The 22,938-nt window shown below is 46.1% G+C and overlaps 1 pseudogene; it reads right to left on the reverse strand.

Moving 5' to 3' along the window:
- Positions 1-440: 440 nt before the first annotated feature.
- On the reverse strand, positions 441-1,021 carry Ndufab1-ps2 (NADH:ubiquinone oxidoreductase subunit AB1, pseudogene 2; annotated as a pseudogene).
- Positions 1,022-22,938: the final 21,917 nt, after the last annotated feature.

Here is a 22,938-nt window from a genome sequence, read left to right on the forward strand (position 1 = left end):
ACCACAGTGGTTGACACACAAACCCTCAGCGACGGCTTAGCGGTTGGTGTTAGTGTTACATCTCTTAATTCTGTTTATATTTTCTATCGCCTCTCCAACCCAGGTAACAAAAGTTTGAAGAAATACATGCCAACACTCAATGTGTAAACAAAAACAAGACATCTTAAACAATGAACCACATTGAACGTTATGATGGCAATTATAAAAGAAGTGTGGAACGATCAAGCAAACAATGACAGCCATTGTATAGTAAAAACAACCAAAGCCGTGCTAATAGGTAAACTCATAGAGGTAAACAGGGGATATTGCAAGAATAGAACAAGTCTTGGAAAAATAGAAGCAACGGAATGGTAGAGACAATAGCAGAAATCAATGTTTTTAAAGGACACGGAAAAATAGCACCATTTGTAAAGAAAAAAACATGAAATTTAAAGCTTGGGAATAGATTTATTTTTAAAGGGTAAAACACTCAGACAATTTAAATACAAGTCTAACAGAACCGCTGTCAGTCAGCCACGATGCCATCATGTGTCCTCTGGAGTCCTCGCAGTGAAGAAGGCTCTTTTATCCACACACATCCTTCTTATCTGCAATGTGATCTACAATTTCTTGTGGACACAGTAACTTCTCTGAATCTATAGCAGGAATTTCAAACCCAAATTTGTCTTCCATGGCCATAATAATTTCCACTTGGTCCAAATTGTTTAAGCCCTGGTCCTTCATAAAATGAGAATTTACTGAGCGCTTTTCTGAGTCAATCTTATCATAGAGTTTCAAAACATACAGAACTCGGTCCTTGATTCCCTCTAACGTCAGTGGGGGTGAGTCATTGTACTGGCGGCACAAATGTGACCGTTCCAGGCACCTGTGCGAGCGCCAAGTCTGGCTGCAGAGTCCCGGGGTCTCCTCCAGATTCCCTCAGGGCAGAGCGGCCAGTTCTAGGCCAACATGGGAAGCTGGGGCAGCGGCGCGAAGTCCCGGGCAGGCGGCTGACATGGGCGCAAAGGATATGAGACGCCATGGCTACGCCAACCCAGGATGCACCTAAGGTAATGTTCTAAAAAGAGACAGAGCATTGTCCCACTGTAAAGCTCTTCCTTCTACCCAAAGTAGTGTTCAGTTTTTAAAACCTAATCAGCATTCTGACAGCACGAAGGTTTTGAGGGCAGGACTCAGCAAGGTTCACCTGAAAAGCATGTAAGCCTAGCTAGGAACACTCTGAAAATATCCTAATAATATTAAATTTGTCTGAACGGTCTAGATGCAGAAGAAAAGTTATTTTGAGAGCAGACTGACATCAATATGAAGAGAACCTTACACACCCTGGTACCTTATGAAAACGCTAATTGCCAGCAGCCTGGGGGTCACACCTACCCGCTCTCGGCTTGAGATATTTTTACCTCTTCAATGCACGGTCCTGTAAATCAAATAACAGAAATACATGCTGAGAATAAATGGCTCCGAGACTCTCCCACCATATGAGCTCAGGAGAACGGTGAAACTCTAAACCAGAAATAAGCTTGAATCATAGCCAAGTCAGATCACGTGCCTTTATTGGTCGTTATTACTTATTTTTAAAGTATCTGTTTTAACGGTCAAGGGAATTTGGCACGCGTTCCTCGCCGACTACACATCCTTTCTAGAATTTCAACCCCTAGGTTTATTTGTTATTTTGGGGATTCCACACGGAAAAGATCGTGTTTGAATTTTGACTTCGCTGGTCAAGGACAAAGTCCATTATCATTTGTAAACAACTTCTAAAGTAGCCGCTAGAGCTTATAAGTTCACTTTATAAATGGAATCTAAAAATAAGATACTTTGCCTCCCTGTGATGTCTGAATGTTTGGATGACGGGAAATGGGGCTCAAGGGAACTGTGGCTGGGAATAACTGTGACCAATATGCCCGAAGTGGAACGGAGTAAGCAAAACTCCCACGGACTGTATAGAAGAATGAACAAAAGGAAGAGAAAGGAGGAGGAGGAGGAAGAGGAGCAGGAGGAGGAGATGGTTTTAACAGGCCTGGACCCACAGGCTCATGTATTTGGATGCTTGGTCATTAGAGAGTAGAGATACTTGACAGGGGTTAGGAGTGGCCTTGTTGGAGTGGGTGTGGCCTTGTCGGGATGGGCGTGGCCGTGTTGGGGTGGGTGTGGCCTTGTTGGGGTGGGCGTGGCCTTGTTGGAGGAAGTGTGCCACTGGGAGTGGACTGTCAGAATTCAAAATGTTCAAGGGTCTCTCTCTTCCTGCTGCCTTCTGATCTGGACGTGGAACTCTCAGCTACCTCTCCAGCACCATATCCTGCGTGCTACCGTGCTTCCCACCATGAGGATAATGGATTGAGCCTCCGAAATTGTAAGCCAGCCACAATTAACTGCTTTCTTTTATAAGAGTTGCCATAGTTATAATATCTCGTCACAGCAATAGAAGACTAGTCCATACGGAGCGGGGCAGGGGGAGGGTAGGAGGAGGGGGAGAGGAGGAGGAGGAGGAGGTGCTAAGTCTGATGAGAAATCATACTGTAACCAGGTTTTAGATAAAGAAAACATGCTCTGAAGTCAAAAGGAGTAGGAAAGGTTTTGTAAGCAGGCAGTATTAGTATAAGAGGGTAATCACAGTACTCTGTGATTCTCATGAAATACATATTAGGGAATTTGTATAAGTAAAGGAACCCTAGCATGTGGTAGAAACATTTGTACTCTGTATGCTTATGAAAGAGAAAATGTAAAAATGAAAAGATTTTAGATTTGGGGGGGCTGGAAAGATGGCTCCCGGGAGGATCCAGGTTTGGTTCCCAGCACCCACATGGTAGCTCATAACCATCTGCAATCCAGTTCCAGAGGATCTAATGCCTTCCTCTGGCCTCTGGGGGGCACTGCACACACAGGGTGCACATGCACTCATGCAGCAAAACACTAATATACATCAAATAAAAATAAATAGTAAGTTTTTAATTAAAAACGTCATGATATAGGCATAGAAGAAAACTGCAGATATTGAAGGGCTATAAACATACCAGAGAGCTATAAACATACTGGAGAGCTATAAAAACATACTTAAGAGTCTACAGAGGGGGAAGCCCACAGAAGCCCGGGAAGAAACAGTAAGTAGAAAGGATGATCCCAAGAAATCCTTGTGTTTTAGGTTTGGGAGAAAGGAAAGATGCTGGAGTCCAAGCACCTGGCCTTTGAGAGCTGATTGGATCTCCAGTCCCACAGGCTAAGGAAGCAGTAGTAGCTATTGGGATGGGGGAGAAAGCATGAGGTCAGGGTATCCTCTTCACCTAGTTGGACATAAGACAAGATAAGGGATTTGTAGACAACCCCGGATCCTTAAGTGAGAAGGACATGCACAGGAGTTTCCATGGGAGCTGCTGGAACCCAAGAAGTCAAGTACAAGAATTACCACCATTCGCACAAACTTTCCTTTCTCCTTAATGTTCATTTCCTCGCAGATCTTTACAGGAAACAAATGACTATTGATATCCGGTAAAGCTTACGACAGCACACAACTCTCAACTCTCCTTCAGTAGACTTCTTATCTTTCTCAATTTGTGGCTCATCTATTTACAACTTAAAGAGATTAGAAGGATATTGACGGCAGGACAATGAGGGTGGTCAGTAACTTCGCACACTATAAAAATGATTTAATGATTCTGCAGGCTGTGGAAGGCTCTGATATTTATAGGAACTGGACTTTTAACCTTCCAGCTTCTGGTGCAACTGACTCGTGGTACCGAGCGCTTATTTTAAGTGCATCAGTGGGGTTGACTGTGTGGTCTAGGGACAATGGAGGGACAGAGCTGTTGTGGGAGTTTGGGAATGTCTGGATCTGTTTCTGCCCTTTCTGGATTTGCAAGCGGATTCTTTGCAACAGTCTCTATATCTACACCTTCCAGGTGGAGAGAAAGGGAAGGGAAGCGGGAGAACAATCTAGAAGGAAAGAGAAGGCCAGGTTAGCTAAGCTCTCTTTTCTTCATACTTTTAAGTTTATCCTTAAGTAACCTTGAGCAAGACCAGCCACACTCCGTGTGTTGTAGGAGACAGATTGACAGAGCACAAGTGTGGGTGGCTTCTCATTAGTTACCGAGAACTGACACGGATCCCCAGTAGGTCACTCCACTCTAGGTTGTTCATCTTTTATAATGCTAAACTCCCTCTGATACATTCAGTATCCAAGGGGAGGGGGTCTCATGGGAACTTACATAGCAGTTCTCTTGGCTAGTTTATTGGATAGTGGCAGATTGGGCCACTCCAAAGGCATCCTGCAAGCTGGACTCTTTACTTGGGTCACCACTGTGACTGTCACCAGTAGATGTATGACTGGAGAATGGAGGTCCCCGAGCTAGAGAGCTGACGAGTGGCACTTCTGAAGCCTCTGGTGGTCTCCCTCACCACAGCATAGCTACCGGATGGTGCGGTGGGTGCTTCTGTTCTCAGAGCCCTGCAGAGACAATGATGAAAAACTCCCTGAGGTTTGTCTGGCCCTTTTATTGCAGCCATGAGGTCTGGGCCAGGAGATGTCTCTGTGACAGACGCCTCACTTTGCTCAGCTGTAGTTCCCAGGTACAATGAAATGAAAAAGAAGAATGCAACCTCTTAGGAGCCGGCACAGACATTTATCTTATGAAGAAATGCATCTTTTTCTCTTTTTTTTTTCAGGACGAGGCCTTGATATGTTTGCGAGTGTCGATTCCTTTGAAGGATGGCACTTCTGTGTTGCCAACACTTCTGAGAAAGAGCCAAGGTTATTCTGTGTAAAAGAAGAATAAACTTTATTTATTTGTGCCTTTGTTTCATCTGAGAGTACAGATGAAGAAGCTAGCAAGTGGTGGTGGGGATTACATGCAATATTTCTATCCCCACAGAAACCATTGAATGCTTATTTTGATTGGATAGATTTTTAGTGCCCAATCTCATCAGTCCAGGTTGGCCTTAAACTTGAGATCCTACAGCTTCAGCCTCCTGAGTACTGGAATTACAGGGCTACGACAGCACACCCAACTTAGTTGAATTCTCATAGGAACTAATCATGGGGGGGCTGACTTTGTGCTTAAGTTGACTATGGGGAAAGGTGGGTATTGCAGACACAAAAAGAAATATAAACCACATTGACATCAGAGCAGCTGGGTCAGGGTTCTGTGAATCAACCTTTAGGGTGTTCGTGGTCCTTGGTTCTGTGTGGAGCTCAGAACACGCTTAGACGTGTCTGTGGCCAGCTGGAGAATATGGGAATTACTCAGAAACTACTGAGAGTGGGAGGGGCAATGGCTTCAGGATCTTCCTGTGTCCTCTGTGGCACTGCTACATCTTCTCTTCAACAAGGACTCTCTCTGGGGGTGGTAGAATTTTTAGTGAAGCCACTCCAACTATTTCTGAAAGTCTCCAAGCAAGTTTCCTCTTGGGTGAGCCTCACATCTGTTGGCTATGGTCATTTTTCTATTCATTTCTGGGGGTAAGGGAATGTTAGTTCTGAGGGCTGGCATGGTGGCTCAGCTGGTAAAGGGACTTGTCACCAAGCTTAATGACCTGAGTTTGATCAATCCCTGGTGGAAAGAGGGAACCAACTCCCACAAGTTGTTCTTTGAGCTTCACGCGTGTTCCGCCGTAGCAGCCGTGGAATGGCAGTGGGGTTCTGAAAGTCTGGATGCTCAGTTCCTTGTAATTGCCCCAGCAGGCTTTGCTTCTAGAGACTCTCAGCCCTCAGCCCGCTCACAGGCTACTTCCACCACCACTGAGTAGGAAATCCTTCCTTGGGTCCCATGAATTTGTGGACTTCTTTAAGGAGGACCCTCCAGTCAAGGTATCATAAACTAGTAGAGGCTGGCCAGAAGAGGAGGCCGAAAGAGTGCCAACTGGTAGATAGGAAATCACCCCTGCGATCAGTCACAGGCAGGTTTATGGGTCATTAACTAGTGGAATTGAAGACTCCTGATGCGGAAATGCTGGCCCACTGCTGTTGTGACAGAGGTTGGGGTAGACAAGGAGGTGCCCCATGCTTTCTGCTACTGGTGAATCTTGAAGGTCATTTTCAGCAGCTCTCTCGAGTCTGTCCTTATGACTACGCCCACTCACTCACACATAATCTCATTTTAATGAAATCAGGGGGACCTCTAAGCCTCCACACTGTATCAATGTCTCATTAAGATGGACATCTGTTGCTAAAGCAGGACAGAGGATCATGTGCTCTTAATTGCTCAGAGCACAATTTCCATAGTGTCGTGGTGGTTGGTGAACAGAAGTCAAAGTTCCCAGCTTCCGAAATGAGCCACTAAGGTAGAGAAGGCTGCGATGAGTTTTCACTGTAACCCCGGGTTCCTGGTAAAAATTAGATCTGTTTCTCAAAATATGCTGCTGGTATTCGGAATGCATTTATAAATATTTATGGGAGTAATGGATGGGAGTGCTGCCCCAAGGGAACAGGGAGGGACATGAAAGCCAGCTAGTTAGCTGGAGGTGAGAACCATTTGTGGAGTGCTGCAGAAATGCCAGACTAGTGAATTTCACTGAGACTAAAAGCAACGACGGGAATTCAAGTGGCACAGAAGTTTTGCATGCATACTCGAGGAGAGGTAGGGTAGGGAGGTCCAGGAAAACTGCTGCCCGGAGTGTGGCAGCTCCAGAGACTGAGCTTGTACATCAATCGAGGGCCGAGGAAGAAGATCCAGGCAGGGGCTACAGAATGAACGAACGGATGCAGAGCGGTGCATGAAGGAAGGACTTACCTGCCTCCTTCGAAGGTGCAGAGATAGCCAAGTGAGACTCCTGTCCTTTATTAGGGACAACTCCGGAGGGGAATGTTGGGGTGGGTCAGGAGGGATTGTTTATGGGGCTTCTTAGCCAGAGAACTAGGAACGTGACATTTCAGATACTCAGGGAGATTGACACCGATGAGCACTTGAGGTTTTCTTCCTGGAATTCCTGGTGACCAGGTCCTCCCAGCGTATTGCGGGTTCTGCGGATGCTTCCTCTAGAGCTACAGAGCTTTGTCTGGTAGAAGACAGGTGCCACTCAAATTGAGTAAGCGAGGAGAGTATAAAGAAGGAGACGATACTGAGGAATGTCCCTGCTCAAATATGGGAACCTCAAGGTCCTACTGCTGAGTATGGTGAGGATACAGATGGGGTCTGGGTTAGTAAAGGACCATTCCGGTGATAGACCACAGAAACCCATCATCTGTTGCCTGTTGGTTCTCACCGGCCAGCTCTAACGTGCAGCCAGGCACTTCACGGTCTAGCAAGCCTGGAGGATTCAGGAAGCCGACTTTTCTGTCTTGAGCACAAAGGCCAGGAATAAGGGTAGGATTTGTAATTCATCAGCACTTGGGCTTGAACCCAGGACTCTGTGTGTTCTGGGCAAGGACTCCACCACTAGGCTACATCCACCAGCTCTCCTTTTACACTTTATTTTCAGGTGAGTTTTCACTAAGTTGTCTAGGCTAGCCTATCACTGTGTTCACAGCCCAGCATGGCTTTGGCCTTAGGGAGCTTCTGCCTCAGTCTCCCAAGTTCTGGGATTACAGGCTCACACAGTCGGGCCTGTGTTTCAGAAGACAGAGCCTCTTTTTCCTTCTTTGGGAATCTGTTTTTCCCCCTGAAGATTTTCAACTGTGTGGATCAGCCTCACCTAGCTCGTAGAAAGAATCTGTTTTTTCTTAGAGTCAACTGCTGGTAAATGTGAATGACACCTAAAATATACCTTTGTGCCAGCATCTGAGCTGGCATTTGGCTATAATGGTCACCACAATCTAGCCAACTTGCTCCTACGGTGAATCACGGTAGCCCTCCCCTTGGAGGTTAGGAAGGACGGACGCAGGACTCTACTGAGGTTCCATGTCACCCTTGCAGGTGTTGACCGAGTTTGTCCTTAATTATCACTGCCATCCATAATTTATGTGTGTCGCAGCTGAGGCACAGGGCTGGAAAACCGTAGACGCAAGGCCCAAATTCAAACCTTCTGATTTCAACCCTAGAGAGTTTCTAGGTATACAATGTTTTAAAATCCCATGATATCAGGAGTTTACTTAAAAAGAATAAAGTAGTGGGATGGGTAAGAAGATGGTGAAAATGACCAGCCATGACTATGTTGCTGTTGGGGAAGATTCCTATTTTCTCCATGTGTGTGAATATGGGAGTATATGAGATGGATTGTCCCCACCCCTGCACCCGGTCTCATAGCCTGGGTAGGTTATCTTCTAAAGATGTCTTCTTCATCTGTACCTTCAGCAACCCAAGCCCTTTGGCATTCAGTTGGCCCCACCCTACCTTTGAAGCACACTCCTTGCAGAGGAGCGATAGGGTTCCAAGCAGAGGGCTTTGTGTGGGGCTACCTTGAGCATCTTTGGGTGACACCAACCTCTCAGTCACAGGAGGGGAGACTGGCATTCAAGATCACTTCTGTGAAATGGTGGAGCACAGACTTTAGGGACAAACTGTCTGGCTTTGACTTTGGCTCTGTCATTTTCCAGCCACATGACCTTACCAAACCCCTCAGCCGTGTCTCAGCTTTACCATCAGAAAACTGCAATGGCGCCCTTCTCCCCAGTCTCTGGAGGGCTCAATGGCCAATGTGGGCACACAAGAACTTTGTAAACATGAGTGGCGTGATACCTGCACGTGATGAGTCCACTTCTAGCTGTTCTTTTCCTTGTCATCCTCTGTCTTAAAGTGCTAGGGGGGAGCACAAGAGGCAAGCCCTTGTTCACTCAACCAATCACTCATCCTTAAGTCCCAGTTTCATGACTTTTATGCTGATGATTAAAACTGGGAGTCCTGTGGGGCTGAAGAGGTGTCTTGACAGATAAGTGCATTGGCTGCTCCTGTAGATGACCAGAGTGATTCCCATCACCCCCATCTGGCAGCTTGCAGTGGAGCTCTGTAACTCCAGCTTTAGAGGATGCAACACCCTTCTTCTAGCCTCTGAGAGCACTCAGATACACACACACACACACACACACACACACACACACACACACACACAAATAAATAAATAAATGAAGTAAATATATTTATTTCCAAAAGCTAAATATCTTTGATAATAAGGAGTTCATCTACTTTGGGAAAGCTGGGTTAAAGAAAATCAGTCATTCTCAATATTCCCTAAAACACGGAGTTTTAGAGACTCGAGGAAGGTTATAAATCAACTTCACAAATGCTGACACATTCTCTATCTCTCTCTTGCTCTCTCCCTCCCCTCTCAAACGAAACAGTTACACAGAGGAGGCTAACTTCTGCAGTAGACAATACTAGCAGCTATTATTCCCCTAGGATCTACCATGAGCCTTGCAGGACACACCATGGGGGCCGCTGAGGTTAGCCTGTGTTTGTGTGAGCTGAGGTTAGCCCATGCTGCATGTGGACTACGTTCTAAGCACTTCCCTCTCCTGATCCCCAGTTTCTTTCAGTTCTTTAGCATTGTCATAGTCTTGGCCACACATTTCAGCTAGAAAACAAAAAGAATAGACAAAAAAAATGTAGGCTCCTAAGTATATATACCTCTCTTACATCTGCATATTTATCTATATGTATTGTCACCATTGATCATCATGCTGGGATGAGAGGAGTTGTAGATAGTTGTAGTAGTTACTCAACGTAGTAACAGGTCAACATTTCAAAAAGACGGCGATATGTTTGAGTTGTTTGGGATAAAGTCTTGAAAGGTCTGATTAAAGCCTTGCTCTTCTGTCACGGCATGGTTGATGAAGAGCAGGTTTGAAGCAGCACCAGTGTCACCACTGAAAACATAGGTGTCACCTGCACCTATGACAGGAGTGTGACCTTCAGGTGTCACCGGCATTCACATCATGCAATCTATGGCTTCTTCACTGGGTTCCCTGTAAGCCATGTCCCATCTTGAGAGAGTCAGTTTCTACTGAAGAATGTAACCCATGAGTTCCCATGAAAGAAACATGAGCTAGGCACGAGGACATAGATACTCTTCCTTAGCATCCCCCATGTGGTTTTCAAAGCTCCTGATCCTCTACTTACACAGAAGCAGCCCCTGTCCTTAGCCTGATGATGAGATGACAGTCTGAATTGATTTCTCTTATTCAACCTAAACCCTCAGCATACTTTTCTTCCCCCCACCTCCTGTCTCCTCCTCTCCCTCCTCTCCTCTGCCCTTATTATCTTCCCCTCCCCCTCCCTTCCCTTCCTCCTTCATCTTCCTCTTTCTCCTCTACCTTCTTTTCTACTTCCCTCCTCCCCTTCTGTCTCCTCATCTTCCTCATTTTGAGACAGACCCAGAGCTGGTGACCCTCCTTCCTCAGCTTCCTAACTGCTAGGATTACATCTGTTTGCCACTCTGTGTGCCTGGCATGGAATAACTGGTTTTTTTCCCCTCCCACTGTGTCATTGCCTATCTCCCCATGAGGCATGTGTATCCTGTTCTGGAGACAGCTGGACAGCACCTATCTTCCTACCACAGAACTGAAAGAGTTCCAGATAAAGAATTCAAAGGAGGCAGTCGCACATGCAAAGGTCCTGTGGCAGAAGAATGGGAGAGTTACTTGAACAATGAAGTATCAGGCTAGGACAATAGCTCGTTCACAAGCATCCGTAAAGACCGACATCCACTCTCCTGAAATCACACTGGGAAAAAAGAATGCCACCATAGCAGCACCCTTGTAATCCCAATGCTTAAAGGGCAGAGATATGCAGATCCCTGGGGTCTACCATAAGTGTAACGAGGACCAGGAGCACTAGGGAGGAGAATGGAGCACAGCTGAGGAGGCAAGGGATGAGCTGACTGGTTTCATGACTGTGTGAAGCAAGTGATGGGGAGACAGCGGGGATCACTGCCAGGTGAATACAGTGATCTCACTCACCAAGAAGGTACTTAGAAGTTATGTGTAGTAGATGGGGGAGAGAGCAGTTTCAGAGATCCCAATATTGATCACTTAAGGGAAGAAAAAATTATGTTGGCTCGCAGTTATAGAAAGTCCCAATCCATCATAGTGGGTGGGCATAGCAAAGTTCGTAGGTGTGAGTGTGTGATACAGGTTCCTTATGTCATGGTGGATCAGGAAGCAGACGAAGTCGAGCTGGGTCATTGGCTTCAAAGATCCATTGAACTGGCCTACTTCCACCATCTAGGCTCTACCTGCTAAAGGTTTCACAGCCAAAACAGCAGCAGCATCGCGTGGAATAAGCACTCAAAATGTGAGCTGATGGGGCACAGATCAGAATCAAACCATCGCGGGCCATAGTGAACTCAGTGGTTAGTGTCATGGAGTCTGAACACTGGCATCCTCTAGGCTAGGGTTAGGGAATCCCAGATAGTAGTATAGGGCAGAACAAGAATGGCTAAGACGTTGATCTGCCCTGAGGTAGGTTCCATTCTACTCAGGGGATCCAACACACAAGCTTATTGTATACTTCAGATTGTGAGCAAGGGCTCACCTCTTAAGCGGAGTAGGGAGGTCCATCTCCTTAGAAACTGCCCTGCAGGGGTAGGTCATTCATAGCACGCAGCTCAGGCAGCCAGAAAAGGTGAGCATCTCTACCGCTCAACCTCAGAAAGTTGGTTCTTTAAATTCCAAATTCCACAGTGACTTCTAGAAACAGAAATGACACTCATTGGTCTCCCTCGTCTGCACACTAATCAGCCTGGCTCTCCTCTCTTGGAATAGCCTCTTCTCTGGTGAGCAAGGCAAGCCTGATACATCCCTCTAATTCCATGCGCCTGTCCTGTTCTCACCAGCATGGGGAGGTTCATGCTTCTCCCTTTTTCAGAGCTTCTTCTATAGTGGGGAGACCCCTAAACATTGTTTTTAGCTCTCTAGAAATTTGACATGTTGACTGGAAATTGCATGGTTTCCCTCTCCCCTCTCCAAGCCCCTGCAAAAGTCTTGGGTGAGCCCCATTCTTGCCCTGAAACTCATTTAGATTTAGCATAATAACCAAGTCGAGAGCAGGGTTCATTGATGGTATTTGATTAGCCAGCTTCAAACTAGCTGTTTGGAGAGTATTCTAGAAGTGGTCCGGCTAGAGTGCCTGACTTTCTCTTCTCTCTTCTTCCTAGTGATGCTGTCACGAGTATTTGCCAGTGCACCTTGAGCTCAAAGGTACTTTAGGACAAAGAACATCTCAGTGTCTCCCCAAAAGGCACCTTTCTAATTGTTCTTATTCTGGTTGATTTCGGTTTTCTCTGAGTCCTTCACACTTCCTGAGATCCCTGTTGGATGGACCGTATCCCATCTTACGAAGAGACATAAGTCCCCATCTTTCCTTCTTCTCCAGGGATTTGGGTACCAGGTTTCAAATGTCTCTACCTTAGACTAGTTTCTGTTGCTATAGCATACTATGGACTATACACATTTTAATAGGAGAAATGTGTTTGTCTGGAAAGACTACAAAGTTCAAGACCAGAGAGAGCCATGTAGTCTGGCCTCCTGTTATAACATAACAGGCCAGAGGTTATCATACAGATTAGAGTGGCGATGTGGGCTAAATATCCTATGTCTAGGATATGCAACAATCAACCTGTTTCTTTATTAACAGCCCCAAAACAGGATCCCTGGAACCCTATCTCCACCTAAAGTCCCCATCTGTTAAGACTGTCATGATAGTTACTAAGTTTTAGCATGGGTTTTGCAAGGGACATCATATCAGAGCAGCATCCTCAGAATTTGCTGGCTTGTAAGGTTTAATTTCAGGAAAATTGGAGCAGACCTGACCTAAAATCTTCTGGGCAGACTATGCCTGGTCAGAGGAGGAGCATGCTGGGTGAGTGGTGGTTCTGAGAAGGAATTGCTGGACTTGGTGGTGGTTGTGGGGGGTGTAGCTCTGCTCTCAGGATTTTCCACAGTCCCTGACTAAGCACAAACCTAGAGAGGGTGCATTTAATTGGTCACCTAAATCAGCTCAGATTAAAGCCCTGTGATATCTCAGGATCAAGAAAAGCCTGAAACCTAGCAGTTATTCCTCTTCACCTCGCCAAGGAGTTATCTGCATATTAGAGAGAGATGTGCACTGATAGGGAAGAATTGGGAGGCTGCTGGGCTGCCCTGACCAGTCCTAAGAAAACTGGCCATGGCAGTGGAAATCAAGAACACAGCAGTGTCCCCTCCCCATGCTCTGTCCCTTCTTTGCTGAATGACAGTGGTGGAAAAGCTTCTATCACACAGCTATTAAAACAATCTGAAAAATAGGTAAGGAGCCCTTGGCCTTTAGCTTCAGGGAAAGAGTCTTTGAAATATTCAACTTTGGGCAGTTCTTCCACACATAAAGGGGAGGACTGAGTTAGGAGGAGACATAGGTGTTGCTATACTGATTCATCAATTTTGCTATCAGACAAGGCATGCGAAGGTACAAATATACCCTCTCTAGGTAGGGGCTGTGGGAAATGTGAGAGCTGATGGCACTTGAAGTCTTTGGCTGGTGGTCTCATGGCTGACCTGGTAATTGAGAAGCATGGTTGAAAGTCAACTGCTTTGGCCTGGGAACTGTTCTGGTTCCAGCAGATCTTAGAGGCAGGGGAAGTGTTGGACCAGAAAAGAAAACTAGAAAAAGGGAAGTGAAAAAAGAAAGAAAGCTTGCTATGTTGACATAGGTAGGTTTGAACTCATGGACTCAAGCAATCCTCTGACTTAGACTCCTGAGTGCTGGGCTTCAGGCATGAATATGTATATGTGTATGTGTATGTATATGTGTATGTGTATGTGTGTGGGGGGTATATATGTATGTGTGTGTTTGGGTATGTGGGGATGTGTGTATATGCACATGTGTATGTGTATGTATATGTGTGTGTATGTGTGTGTGTGGTGTATATGTATGTGTGGGGGTATGTGGGGGTGTGTGTATGTGTATGTGTGTGTGGGGTGTATGTGTATGTGTGTGTGTGTGTGTGTATGTGAGGGTGTGTGTATGTGTATGTGTGTGTATGTGTATGTATATGTATAGACTCTTAGGAAACAGAAATCAGTGTTATGTCAAGGAGACACTAACATGACAATGTTGTGTCACCTTCTTAGACTTGTTGAACTGTGTCTTCATTAGGGTTTTGTTGCAGTGAAGAGACACAATCACCACAGCAATTCATATTTTAAAAACAAACACTTAATTGGGGCTTTCTTTCAGTTTCAGAGCATGGCCTTTCTTGCACAGAGCCCAAGAAAGAAAGAACTCATCTGGACATATGCAAGAGAGTTGGCATACTTAAACACAAAACCCCAGGACTAAGCCACCAGCTAGATGGGAATGAAGCACCTCTGTTCACAGGACTGTCATTCAGCAACATTCCCTCAGAGGAGTCTGGGCCTCTTGATTTGCAGAATAAAGAGCTTTCAAATTATATTGCCAGAGACCGAAACATGCATCCTCAGAGTGAGGAAGACAAGGTCACAAACGCTGCTCAGGCTGTTAATCCTCTCCGGGTTCCAGAGCTCTCTGCTCACCTCAAATTTGTCAAGTACTTACTTCATTTCACCCACGGGGTGACCGGAAAATGCTGTTGATATCTAAACATCTGGCTTGGAGACACAGACCGACATGGGACCTTCCAGCTTCTAAGGACTTAGCACGTCATTGTCCCTGCAAACCAGCAACCATTTGTCATGAAATTGTTTCAAGATGTCACAGGTTGGTCCCCTTAGAGATAAGCGCAGATTCTAGGGATGGTTTTTAGGGACAATATCTGGAAAGGACAGATAATATAGGTCCAGGCAAAGGGACACAAATTGAGCAGCTATATGGCAGCATCCGTTTATCCTCTAGAGAACTCCGGAGCTCCTCAGAGGCTTCCCACCTTGAGGCCACCCTCCCTATGACTACCAGTCATAGAGATGTGAGAAGATTGGGCTTGAGATATCTTGGGCTGAGGACAATGTCCAAGCTCTACTGAGAGCCATGAGTGGCTGTCACTTTTGTACCTTGGTGCAGTAGTTGATATTGATGGCCAACCTGACAGGATCTGGAATCATTTAGGAGACAAGTCTTTGGGTATGTGTATAATGGAGCGTCTAGAGTGGGTTGCTGAGATGTGGGTGGTACCGCTCACAGGCTGCGGTTTGGAGTAAGTGGGAGAAGGCAAGGCAAGCACCAGTCTATGCTTCTCGGCTACAGGTGCAGTGTGGCCCGATGCCTCATTCCTACGACTGTACATCCGTGAAGCATCGTGCTAGACTTCTGCATCATGGTAGCCTCAAACTGTCAGCCAAAATAAACCCTTCCCTTCCTAAACCATTTCTGTAAGGTATTTCTTCACAGGAACAGTAAAGTAACTACTGTTCTCAGAGAGTGGGTCCGTCAGTCACAAAGAACGAAGGCCCAGGTAGATGTGGTACATCTACGTCTGGAGATATTGCCCATTGCCCTCACGAACAATAGCCACACTCTCCGGAAGGATGCCTTTGATGGAGGAACAGAGAATTTGGATATATGGAATGAAGGTCTTGTCTGTGGCCCTTATGTGAATCAGTGCCTTAGCTAGCGATGTATTCCAAGAGCCTGAAGGAGAATTCTGCCTGTCTCCAGCAGCGCTGGATGACAGATTTATCCCACACTGCTGTTTATTTGTATCCTGCCACACTCTTCTGCAGCATTTAATTGTCATGGGCATCATGTAGCAGGAGGCAGCTGAGAGATGGAAATGAGCTCCCAATTTGTCTTTGGAAAAATTTTTCTCCATTATGAGACCAGAAAGATTAAAGGGATAATAACACCTTTTACCCATATCATGCTCTCCTCCCTGCAAACCAGCTTCCATATGCACATTATCTTATTTGAGCCCTGCAATAGTCCTGTGGGATAGTTATAATTGGAATTATTGTTCATTTTAGGGGTTTAAAAAAAAGCTCTATAACTATGGAAACTTACGCCTTTTCCATATTCATTTTTAAAACCACTAACCTTTCCATTGTCTCAAAATCCAAGAAGGGGGCTGGAGAGGAGGTCCAGGAGGTAGGGGTACATGCCGGTCTTGCTGAAGATCTGCGTTAGGTTTCCAGCACCCACAGTCCATCCTGTGACCTAGTACCAGAGGAACCCCAACACCTCGGACCTCCATGAGCACCTTCAGTTATAACCCACATACCCACACCCATATGCACATAGCAGTTTAAAAGACAAATAACTTTTTAAAATGTTGGAGATTTGGGGGGGTCTGGTGAGATGGCTCAGTAGTTAAGAGCACTGACTGCCATTACAGAGGATCAGGGGTTAGTCCCCAACACTCGGATGGGTATGGTGACTCACAACCGTCTATGGCTCAAATTTCAGGGTATCTGATACCCTCCTCTGCTGGCCTACCATAGTCCCTTATAGAAATTCATACAAGCACATGTACATTAAAGGAATAAATAATTTCTTAAAATCCAAGAAGGATAAATGAAGCGTAAAGGCAAGCAGAGAATGCCCACGCTCAAATCCACCTGTTTTCTAACATTTTCCCCATCTCTGAATTCACAATGCAAGAGTTAAGACATCGATATTAAGCGGCCACCAAGCAGAAGCACACGGAGACTGTCCACTTCCAGGCAGGTAGTTAGGGGTCAGTAATAAAAAGTAAAATAAAATCATAGATTGTGTGCGGCTAGCACTCCAGTGGGTTGCTATAAACTAGGCACAGGACTGGCAAACACAAGGGAGAAATGGTCCCATTTGACGAGGGTTCAGGGGAACCCAGTTGCAGCAGGCTTTCCCAGAAGAGGCCCTGGGAGAGCCTATTCCTCAGAAGTAACATCCCCTCAAGCAGGTGGGACCTCGGGCCTAACATTAATCCTGAGCCTACTGTGCTCCCTGCAAGCTAGCCAAAATGAAGGCCGGAACATCCACTAAGTGGCTGCTGCATCCAGATTAGCCTTTGGCTCTCAGCCTGCTCCTTAGATGCCAGCCGGCCAACTGAACAGCCCATGGCAGCCTGCTCTTTCCTTGGTCCAATTTCTAACCGAATATTGCGTCCTCGATGCTTGTACTGGATTCGGTAGGACTGGGTTAGAATAATGTCTAACTTTAGTTTTCCTTGTAGGAAGAGACTCCTTCAGCTGGGCTCTGCCAGGGTCTCGGGGAGAGAGCCTCTGCTGTGTTCCGTTCTGCACCGACTCAACCATCCTGTGTGCACCCAAGAGAGACAGCAGGCCTTTGAACAACGTGGTTCTTTTCGTAGTTGTCTGTCTTATGTTTTTGTTCCTCTCCTGGGTGGAGTATTACCAAAAGGATTAATGAACAAAAATTATCAGTACCGTGAATACGGAAACATGGATTCTCCAGGAGTGCGATTTATCGTTCGTTGCCTTCAGAAAGCAAAGTCATGGGACATCACCTGTCGCATGACTGCTTTTCATCCTGCCAAGAAGAAAGCAATGTTTTGCACACATCTGGGGCTCCCATCATCACTTTTAGGGGTGCAGATGAAGGAGGAGGTGCTAATCCTGGGAGCTTAAATAAACTCCACAGGGCCAGTGGCACTTAACATAGGATTTTCTGTTCAGGCCTGGACTTGGAACTTTTCTCTCTTGTGTAAAGCTGACATTTGAAGGTACACTTGCTCTACTGCTGGGAAAGTCATTAACTGAAACTTGAAAGTGAAATTTCTTCCAAAAGATAAGGATCTTTTACAGATCTTTGGATTGTCTGGAGAGCTGCCTAAACTCTGCTTGTAATGAAAGTGTGGGGTTGGGGTTTGAAAAGTGTGGGGGCTGGACAGGACGAGGTGATAACTTGAGATAAATGTGGCAGGCAGGCCTTTGGGTGGATGGTATGTTTCCAGACTTGACTATTTTGAGGAATTATTTGCTAAATGAGTGCATGCACAATTTCTGGGGTGGGGGAGTCAGTCCTTGAAGCATCCTGAGGTCCAGCGGAGACGCTCTGGACAGCAGTTAAGATCTCGAGTCCTAGCTTTGAAACTACCATCTCCGTGACCATGGGTATCTTAGGGTTTTATTATTGTGAAGAGACGCCATGACCAAGGCAACTCTTATTAAAAACCAAAACATTTAATTGGGGGTTGGCTTACAGTTTCAGAGGATTAGTCCATTATCATCATGGTGGAAATCATGCAGACGGATATGGTGCTGGAGGAGCCAAGAGCTTTACATCTGGATCCACAGCCATCAAAAGGGGACTGGGAGCCACACTGGTAGTAGTAGCTTAAACATAGAAGCCCTCAAAGTCTGCCCCAACAGCGACACACTTCCTCCAACAAGGCTATGCCTAATCCACCAAGGCCCTGCTTCCTAATAGTCCCACTCCCTTGGGGCCAAGCATTCAAACACATATGCCTATGGGGCCAAACCTATTCAACCTACCACAATGGTAACCCTTCTGTCACCTCTGGCCCTCTGTTCCCTTATCAATCAAATGAGAAGACATGAGACCTGATAGGCATTTTCGTTCCCTCTGTGATGTGGAGATAATCCAGATTAGACCAGATTGAAAGTAAATAAAGGCAGGTTTATTAGGAGGCAACTCTTCACTGGGTTCGCCAATCTCACAGGTAAAGGTTAGTGAAGTCACAAGCCCCTGGTTCCGAAAGGGGATTTTATGGGCCTTAGACGTCAGCTAGCAGCTGGGACCGTGCTCATATATGGCTAAAAACTGAATCCTTGGCTGACACTCTTAGGGGGGGTTGCCAAAAACGCAAAGATGGGGCAGGGTGGTGGCGGTGATGACTTGTTAGTCTGGAGTTTTCTCTGTGCGAGTGGGATTGGGGGAAGGAGGACAGACGGGGTTCCCAGCTTGTTCCGGGAATGGGAAAGGGTTCCAGCCTAATGCTCTGTCTCTGGAGTAGCTCAAGATTTTACAAATGAGTTTATTTAGGAATCACAACTTTATAAAGGATGTCATTGCTAATGCCTTCTGTGGCATCCCCTAAAGTGTGAGGGAAACATGCCCTTCCTATGGACCATTCTTCATCTAAAAGGGGAACCTGGACACTCAGAGAGCCAGGCAACATCATCAGGATCCCCCACATTTCCCAAGGAGGACAGTAAGAGGAGAGGTAAGATGTCCCAGGAGTCAGTTAGGCACTGCCAACCAAATGCCACTTTTTTTTCCTGATTTCTCCCATCCTCTCTCTTGCCTTTTCTTATTAAGACTCCCCTCTTAGCAAAAGCTTTTGTTTAAGATAAAATATCTCTGAGGGACAGAGGCATACTAAAAGGAACTGGTGTTGAGACCCAGCTGGGAAACATGCATGTGTAAAGCTGTAACAGGAGAGAAAAGCCAACACACCTCTTCACTGTAAACAAGAGAGGGAAGTCAATCAACCTCTTCAGGGTGGTGGACAGAGACAGAAACAAGGCCTAGTGGGATAGCAGTAAAAATTCCAGACTGACATGATATCAGCTATAGGGACCAGCCTTCCCAGGTAGCCCTAAGATGTCTGTTTTTTTTTCAGAGGATCTGAAAAAGGGAATAAAGTTATAAGCACTGACCTACCCCTGCTGCTGAAGAGGCCAAGAGTGGTTAAGATATGTTCCCCCCAAAAGGATTCAGTTCCCTCAGAACCCATTTATACCATGGAAAGAAATGAGCTCATGTCCCACATCCATCCATCCCTCCATCCATCCATCCATCCATCATCCATCCACCCATCCATCCACCCACCCATCCATTCATCCACCCACCCATCTATCCACCCACCCATCCATCCATTCATCCATCCATCCATCCATCCATCCACCCACCCACCCATCCACCCACCCATCCATCTACCCATCCATCCACCCATCCATCCATCCACCCATCCATCCATCCATCCATCCATCCATCCATCCATCCATCCACAAACAGCTTCCAAGAGTATGCTGTGTGGGTGAATCCTCATAGATCCAACAGAGAGCACAGGGCTTGAAGCTTCCTGGCTTCAGAAAGCCTGAGTTCTACTGAGACAGACACTCCATAGATATATATAAAAAAAAAAAAAAAAAGCTGAGTCAGGAGCAAGTGGTGAGACCTGTTGGGAAGAGAGCAGAGCCCAGTGCTGGAGCATATGGGAAAGGCTGGTTTCATCCTGGGATGAGATGTGACATCTAAATTGACATTGATGTAAGAGTAAAGGATAAGACCTGGGCATCTCAGACGGAAAACTTATCCCAGTGCTGTGGGAACAGACCTCAGAAGGCCTGAAGCAGGAGTGTACCTTCTGGGTTCCAGGCTAGCCATCGTGTGGTTCCTCCAAAGGAAGGGAGGATTGACAAGGAGGAAGAGAAGGAGAAACAGAGAGAAACAGATATTTAGAAAGCAAAGTTTTAGGGGCCACTAGACTAGTCCCTGGGTCACACTGAGACCTTCGTTTCATTCTAGATGCTGGAGAGGGTGTGTGTTCTACACTGTCCAAGAGTCAGTCTGGCTAGTGTGTAGAAAAAACCATTGGAGGGAAGGCATGGGAACTCGAGATCCTCTGGTTCTTTCAGTGCTCCAGGCCCGAGACACCAGCAGTAAGGGGCTGGCTGGCAGCAGCAGAGGTATTAAACATGTCCACTTCCTAGAAACAGTTTTGCAGATGAAGCCAGCAGTCCTCATTCACCAGTGAGTTAGCTTTGGATTGTGAGAGAGGAAGTCGGCCATGGCTCCAGTGCTGGGCCAGGGCAACTGGTCAAAAGCAGGAGCCGTTCAAGTGAGCCATTCTTTGAGTTAGAGGAGACTGGAGACAGCAGTTCAGAGGGAGATGGAGGGAGCGATTGGGCATGAGAGTCCTGGGGTGGCTTAAGCCTCCGAGAGGAGGAGCTATGCAGCGGGTGAGAGTCCTGGGATTTTACAAAGAGAATCATAACTGATATAAATGATCACCCTAGGGCATAAAGATTTTAATGTTTATGCTTTTTGGGTACACTCACTCATACTGAAAGGTCAATCAATGTGGCTGTGTCTGTAGGTGGCTTTGGACCGGCGCACTCCGCTTTGTGAATACATGCCGGCATTTCTGCGTGAGAGGATAACCGGATCAGTCATTCTCAGCACTTTGACCAGATATGAGCCTCTGTATTCACTATCACCCTTTCCAAAAAAGAAGTGTCTCTACAGTCTACTAAAATCACCACTCCCCAGGAGTTAAGGGTGCCCGCAAACCCTGACATGAGCGCCATGAACTAGGCAGCCATGCTCCCAATAACGCTAGTACTCTCTGGGTCTTATACACATTGGTATGTGTTGTCAGTTCAGCCTCGCCCTTTGTGGGCATGGAAGGGCTATGGTCATCGATCAGTATGCACTAGCTGATTGATTGAGCTCCTCTCAGGCTGTTCCTAGCTACATCACTCATTAGCTAGTGTCCTTGCGTGAGGCTGTTAGTCGTTCTGATGCCCAGTTCCATGAAAATAGCTCATGATCTTTCTGTGCTTCATTCTCTTTCTTTCTTTCTTTTCTTTTTTGCTTATTTGGGAGACCAGCTCTCTCCCAGCCAGCCAGATCTGGGTACCGAAAGCTGTGGCACAGGGTCAGTTCCAGGTGCAGACGGAAACCGGAAGGTTTTTTGCTTATTTGAAACAAGGATTCATGTAGCCTAGGCTGGCCTCAAATTCACTGTATAGCTGAGGATGACCTTGAACTCTCAACCTCCTGATTTCAACTCATAAGTTCTAGGATCACAGCATCACACCTAGACATAATTAATAACAGTAATGGTCCCTTCCAGCTTTAAGTTAATATGAAGTATCTTTTCCTACCATTAGAACAGCCATAGGAGTCCTGCTGCCTTTGACTTGAAAATACCCCAGTCTTCCATGTACAGGGAGTGCAGATAAAGGCAGTATAAGAAAAGGAAATAGTAGCAGTTTTGCAGAGTCAAGGAGGAAGAAGGCCCAGGAGATGGTGGCTCAATTCCCCAGCAAACAACTCATATAAATGGGCTGATGATCGCTCTTGATTGCCCATGTCGAAATTAATAGACTTTAAAGAGACTTCAGAAATATGTTCTCTTGAGTTGTTCAAGAAAATCCATGCACAGAAGGAAGCAGAAATCTAGAAAGTCAATAGGCGTTATTGTCCTTGTTTCTATTTTCTTTCTCCTGCTTTTCGAAAATAAAGACCCAAGAGGGGATCGTTAAACAGGGTCTGATGGCTTCATTTATCATTAAGAAGCCATCTTGGTCCTCTCTCCTTGGCCTTCCTTTCAGTCTCTTTTCTTCCCTTGTTTATGTCCGTTGTTCTTTCGTCCATTTCTGTGGGTTATGGTAGGAAAATGCAGGGCCCAGCTCAAAGGATGGCTAAGGAAGGGCTCTTGGTGGCGTAGTGAATAGGTTAACACAATTCTCACGTGACATAGGAACATAGGATTGGACCAAGTGAAGAACTTCCAACAGTCTGAAGAAGCTTTCCCCAATATGTGAACACATGCATATGATCGGGCATGCACACACAGACACACACAGACACACACACACACACACATTCACATGCACACACACAAACATGTGCACACACATGGTCATGCACACATGCACACACAGGCATTCACACAAACACACATGAGCATACATACATGCACACACACACACACAGACACACACACACACACACACACACACAGACACTGTGAGTGCACACATACACCTGCATGCACACAAACACACAGGAGCACACACACACATATGCACACATTCACATGCACACACACAAACAAACATGTGTACACACATGGGCATGCACACTCTCACACACAGGCATTCACACAAACACACATGAGCATACACACATGCACACACAGACACACACACATGCACACACACACACACACCTGCCTGCACACTAATAATAAACAGATTAGATTAGGTACGAGAATACCTGGCTACATAAACAGGATCAATGCTTCTTGTTCTTCACTCAGAGGCGTCAACATCTACCTATCACAGTGCCAACTCAGATGTCCTCCTTCCCTTCTTACCCTGCCCCTGTGAAGTTGAACATACAGCTCTCTAGTTCTAGTTGTGTCTGTGTGTCTTCACCTCTCTGGGGCTCTGTTCTACCCGTGCCCTCACTGAGCGTAAGCAAGGAGAAAGAG

Source organism: Rattus norvegicus, chromosome 4 (genome assembly GCF_036323735.1).
Source record: "Rattus norvegicus strain BN/NHsdMcwi chromosome 4, GRCr8, whole genome shotgun sequence".
Lineage (NCBI taxonomy): Eukaryota > Metazoa > Chordata > Mammalia > Rodentia > Muridae > Rattus > Rattus norvegicus.